Source organism: Tenrec ecaudatus, chromosome 15 (assembly GCF_050624435.1).
Source record: "Tenrec ecaudatus isolate mTenEca1 chromosome 15, mTenEca1.hap1, whole genome shotgun sequence".
Taxonomy (NCBI): domain Eukaryota; kingdom Metazoa; phylum Chordata; class Mammalia; order Afrosoricida; family Tenrecidae; genus Tenrec; species Tenrec ecaudatus.
In genome coordinates this window covers 45,353,454-45,359,339 of record NC_134544.1, presented here as the reverse complement: position 1 = coordinate 45,359,339, position 5,886 = coordinate 45,353,454, and the positions used below count along the sequence as shown (strand labels likewise).

Below are 5,886 nucleotides of genomic sequence, written 5' to 3'. Positions count from 1 at the left end.
ATTAAAAAAAGAAGAAAAGAAAAAGAAAATACTGAACATATCCAGGATTTGATTTTATTTGAACTGCAATCAGTGTTCATGGAAGCAGCAGTCAACAAATAAAATGACATATTTATTGGGAGTATCCTCTGCAAAAGACCTCATTTAAAGTGCTAAAGAACAAAGATGTCATTCTGAGGACTAAGACGCACCTGACACGTTTTAGTATTTTCATTAATCTCGCATGCCTGTGAAAGCTGAACAGAAGATAAGGGGGGCAGCAGAGGAATCGATGCGTTAGAATTGGGGGTGCTATTGTTAGGTGCCATCAGTCAGTTCCCACTCAGAAGGACTCTCTGTACCACAGCACAACGCAGTGCCAGATTCGGCACGAGCCGCACAATTGCCGCCATGTTGAAGCCCATTGAAGCTGTCATTGTCTACCTTGTGAAAGGTCTTCCTCTTTTTGTTGACTCTTGAACTTGTGAAGCATGATGTTCTTTTCCAGGGATTGATCTCCTCTGATAACATGTCCAAGGTATGTGAAATAAAATCTTGCCATTTTAATTTCTACGGAACATTTTGGCTCTACTTCTTCCAAGACAGATTTGTTTGACTAGGCAGTCCGTTGTACTTTCAGCATTCCTCCCCAACACCATAATTCAAAATCAAATCACATCAGGTCTGCTCTGGCCACTCTATTCACTGCCCAGCTTTAATGAGAAACATGAGGTGATTGAAAATGCCATGGCTTGAGTCGCATGCACCTTTGTCCTGAAAGTGATACCCTTGATCTTGAAGTACTTTGAAAGGGTCCTGTGAAGTAGATTCTTTTTTTTTTCTTGGCACAACCTCAAACAAACTTTTATTATTTGCAGCCCACGTTTCAGTGCCCACTCCAAGGAAGGTCGGATGCCAGTGCAGGTCAGCTAGCCAAAGGAAATGGTACAGAACATCTGCCATCTGGGTCGTCAGTGAGAAAAGCCTACCTCAGAACACATGACCTGACTGCCATTTGGACCAGGAGAAGCTAAGTGAGAGGTGCTCAGGGCACGCAGAACTCACCGCCCAGCATATATAGGACCAGTACACAGGGGACGACCCAGAATACAGACCCACAGGAACCCCCAACATCCCCAGCCAGGCCGGACTATGGTTGTGCGTGGGCTTCTCTCGGGTCTTCCTGGCACCATACATGGCCTGTCTCCTCTCTTAGTGGGGCTGGTTGTCATCAACAGAGTCATTGGTGTGTCCAGAGAGGCCGGGAGGAAGCATCACCCTCTGACAAATATCGTCTGCTGTCATCTTGACAAAGCCAAGGTCCACGGGGCAGCATATGTGGGATGAGAGACAGGCCTCTACCTCATCAGCATGTGTGTGTGTGTGCCTGTACCTGAGTGAATGTGGGCCCGCACATATGCATACATACATACCATGTGTGAGGGTATGATGTGTGTTGGCATGTGTGCCTTGCATGTATAAGTGTATGTGGGATGTGTGTGTGCAAATGTGCCTTTAAAAAAAATCTTTTTATTGGGGCTCATAAGGCTCTTATCACAGTCTGTACATACATCAATTGAGCAAAGCACCCTTATACATTCGTTGCACTTGTCATTCTCAGAATTCACCTTCCACTTGGGTTCCTGGAATCATCTCTGTTTCCCTTTTTTCCCCCGTTCCCCCTCCCTCCCCGATCCCACCCCTGGTCCCTTGATAGTTTATAAATAATTATTATATCTTATCTTACACTCCCCGGCATCTCCCCTCACCCATCTCCCAGAGAGGAGGTTACACATAGATCTCCCTTTTATATATCATTTGTGCCCATAAATGTATATGCATGTGAGTGTGAGCATTTGCAAATGTGTATCTTACATCTACAAGTGTGCGCACATATGTGTGTGTGCTCTGTGCGCAAGTGTATGGTACATGTGTGCATGTGCGCACATACACCTTGTGTAGAGGCACATGCCTGTGCATATATGTCTGTGTGAGCATGGGTACCTGTGTGTACAAGTGTGTGTATAACTATGAGTTGTGTGAGTAATATGCGTGTGTCTGGGGGCTGGCCATGTACATTTACCTATGCACAACATACCTAAGACCTGGTGTCAGACATGGTTCCCCCCCACCCCCACCCCCACCCCCGCAGGCTGGGCATGGACACAGACAATACACAGATCACAACCCTGATTCCCAGGATGCTGTCTGAGTCTCCCATAATTATGCAATGTGGGCGTGGAGGGTCCTGTCTATGCCAGCCCCATGTGGGGGTGGTGTTAGCTCTGTAGCCTGAACTCGTGGGTACTTGTCTCCCAGCGGGTAGGGTCCTTGTTCAGCATGCTGCACTCTGCAAAGGTCACCTGGCTGTCTGTATCCACAAGGATGATGGTGTTGGTTCTGGTGCCGTAGTCTGGGCAGCGCACACATACGGCTGCATACTTGTTCAGGATCGGCTGCACATACTCTTGGCCCTGCTCCACGATGGCCGAGTCTGGCAGTTGTGTCTCCTCGTTGTTAAGCACGCTGAGGAGCTGGGCGATGAGGGCATCCTTGGACAGAGTCTGGCTCTGCTCCACAGCCTCCTGGAAGAGCCGCTTCCCATAGCTGTTTCCGCCAGCAGGGCATTTGGAGTGAGGACTATAGGCTCAGGCTGCCCCGGGTTTCCATAGTAACACATGTCGTCTCACTTGGCTGTGCTTAAATCACCCGTGATCAGATTGAAGCCATTGTACAAGTGCTCCTCTGTGGAGATCTTCTTTAGGTAGGACAAGCTGTCTATGTCATTGGTCAGGAAGTGGGTGACCAGCTCACCTCTGCCCCGGGCGTCCCTGTCCAGCCTCTGCTGCAGGTAGTTGGTGAGTGCCCCCAGTTTGCCCCGCGTGCTGATGCTGAGGCAAGTTCCCCCTTCTTTCCCTTCCTCCATGGCCAGCCCACTGAGGATCTCATTGTTGGACCCAGGGAGTCGGCTCACTTGGAAAGCCGGTGGTAGAACTCATGTTGGTTGGCTGCTAGGATGAACCTGTAAGCATTTTTGGAAACAGAGCGAGGGTCAAACTTAAAAGAAGATGATACACATGGTTCTCTTGGAGGCTGGATCGCACGGTCACACAGTCGGCTGCCTCTCTCTCTGCCACCAACAACTTTCCTGTGAAGTAGATTTTCCCAACACAATCCACTGTTTGATTTCTTGACTGTCGCATCCATAAATATTGATGTGGAAGGAATCAAAATGAAATTCTTGATGATTTAAATTTTTTCTTTATCGTGAGGTTATCTATTGGTCTGGGGGAGAAAAATGGTTTTCTACCCCCATAAAAAGTGGGTCTTAGAAACCCACATGGGCAATTGTATCTGACATTGTAGGGTAGAACTCAAGTTGGAATCAACTTGATGGCAGTGAATTTGGTGGATGTTTGGTTTGGTGTGTGTGTGTGTGTGTGTGTGTGTGTGTGTGTGTGTGTGTGTGTTGTCTATTGGTCTTGTTGTGAACTTTTTTATTTTGTTTACCCTGATTTGAATTACGATATGGCAAAGAACATTGAATATAACTTGGACTCATAGAAAAACAAATTTGTCTTGGAAGAATTACAATCAAAATGCTCCTTTAAAATGCCATCGTTGTGTTTTCTTTTGTCACTATGTTTTGCTATGCCTTCTTTTTTGGTGCATATTACTATCTCTGCAGATCTATTGAGAGAAGATAAGTTGTAAGAACAGTCTGGAGGAGAAAACAATGGGGCCGATGGTTCTGGGGGGACATGGAAAACGGGGGAGGCAGGGGAAAGGAGGTGGTGTTGACCAACCCAGAGACAAGGGAGCAACAAGTGATCCAAAATTAGTGACAAGGAGGGTGTGAGAGGCCTGGTAGGGATTCAGCAAAGGCAATGTAACCAAGAGAAATTACTGAAACCCAAATGCAGGCTGAGCATGATAATGGGACAAGAGGAAAGTAAAAGGAAATAGAGAAAAGAACTAGGAGGCAAAGATATTTATAGAGGTCTAAATACAGGCATGTACATATGTAAATATATTTATATGGGATGGTGGGAAAATAGATCTAAGTGCATATATTTATAGGTTTAGTATTACGGCAACAGATGGACACTGGACCTCCACTCAAGTACTCCCTCAATGCAAGAACACTTTGTTCTATTACATTGGAATTCCATGATGGGCACCTTCCTGACACGATCACTGAAGACAAATGAGTGCATAAGCAAATGTGGTGAAGAAAGCTGATGGTGCCCAGCTATCAAAAGATATAGCATCTGGGGTCTTAAAGGCTTGAAGGTAAACAAGCAGCCATCTAGCTCAGAAGCAACAACGCTCACATCGAAGAAGCACACCAGCCTGTGTGACCACGAGGTGTAGAAGGGACCAGGTATCAGGCATCAAAGAACAAAAGATCTTATCATTGTAAATGAGGGGGAGTGCAGACTGAGGACCCAAAGCCCATATGTAAGTAACGGGACATCCCCTGACTGAAGGGTCACGGAGACGAGCCAGTCAGTGTGCATGGTATCAATGATGAAACATACAACTTTCCTCTAGTTCTTAAATGCTTCTTCCCCCCACTATTATGATCTCAATTCTACCTTACATATCTGGCTAGACCAGAGGATGTACATTGCTACAGATAGGAACTGGAAACACAAGAAATCCAGAACAGATGATCCCTTCCGGACCAGTGGTGAAAATGGCTATACCAGGAGGGTGGAGGGTAGATGGGGTAGAAATGGGGAACCAATTACAAGGATCTACATATAACCTCCTCCCTGGGGGATGGACAACAGAAAAGTGGGTGAAGGGAAATGTCCGACAGTGTAAGATAAGACAAAATAATAATTTATAAATTATCAAGGGTTCATGAGGGAGAGGGAGAGGGAGCAGGGAGGGAGGGGGAAGAAGAGGAATTGATATCAAGGGCTCAAGTAGAAAGACAATGTTTTGACAATGATGATGGCAACAAATGTACAAATGTGCTTGACACAATGGATGTGTGTATGGATCGTGATAAGTATTGTACGAGCCCCAATAAAATGATTTTTTTTAATCCGCTGATGAAGGGACTTTGTCTTGCAACTTTCAGACATGTTAGCTGGAGACACCAATGCAGAGAGAGTCACTTGGTGTTTGGCAGTCAGGGAGACCCTCAAGAAGATGTACTGACACGGTGGCAGAAGGATTAACTCAAACATAACAGCATTTGTGAAGAAGAAACATAACCCAATCATACGTTGTTCTGTCATACAGAGGAGGAAGAGATAGATGTGTATATTTGGATTTATTTATTTATGTGATACTTATGGGTTTATGGAATGATTGGGGATATATTTAACATTGCACTTACTCTTGGTTTTCCAGAATCAATGTAGGCATGCTTTGTTTTGTTGTCTCGTGCCACGGTCAATAGCATCTTTTCTACTTTTTGAAGTGCCTCCGTGTCAAGGCTAAATCTCATGATCACCTCACCCACAGTCAGCGAAGTCGTCATGGTGATGATGACTTAAAAATAAAGTTTTAGCTGAGAGAAGAGTGTTATGACTTGTGGAAAGTAATGAACTAGCATCAGGATGTGAAATTAGAGGAGACAGGATTCAAGGAGAGGCTGCTGAATTCTGTGTGGGTACAGTGACTATATTTGCATTGGTGGAGGACAGTGTTGACTTTAAATGTTACAGAAAATGAGATCAACTAAGCAGAGAGAATCTCAGTGATTAAGAATTTTGAAGCCCATAATTTAGAATTCTAATGAGACTCTAGCCAGTAGTCATTTTCCTTCTCAAAAGAGGAGCTTTACTGTCTAATTTATATTAAAGGATTCTTGTTTTAGAACATCTCAGTTGGAGATCAGAGATAACTCAAATCAGCAGAAGTAACTACAACTGTTGTGCTGGGCCAGGC

The 5,886-nt window shown here is 45.1% G+C and overlaps 1 pseudogene; it reads right to left on the bottom strand.

Annotated features, from left to right (window-relative positions):
- Positions 1-2,258: 2,258 nt before the first annotated feature.
- LOC142427804 (transport and Golgi organization 2 homolog pseudogene) lies at positions 2,259-3,058 on the bottom strand (annotated as a pseudogene).
- Positions 3,059-5,886: the final 2,828 nt, after the last annotated feature.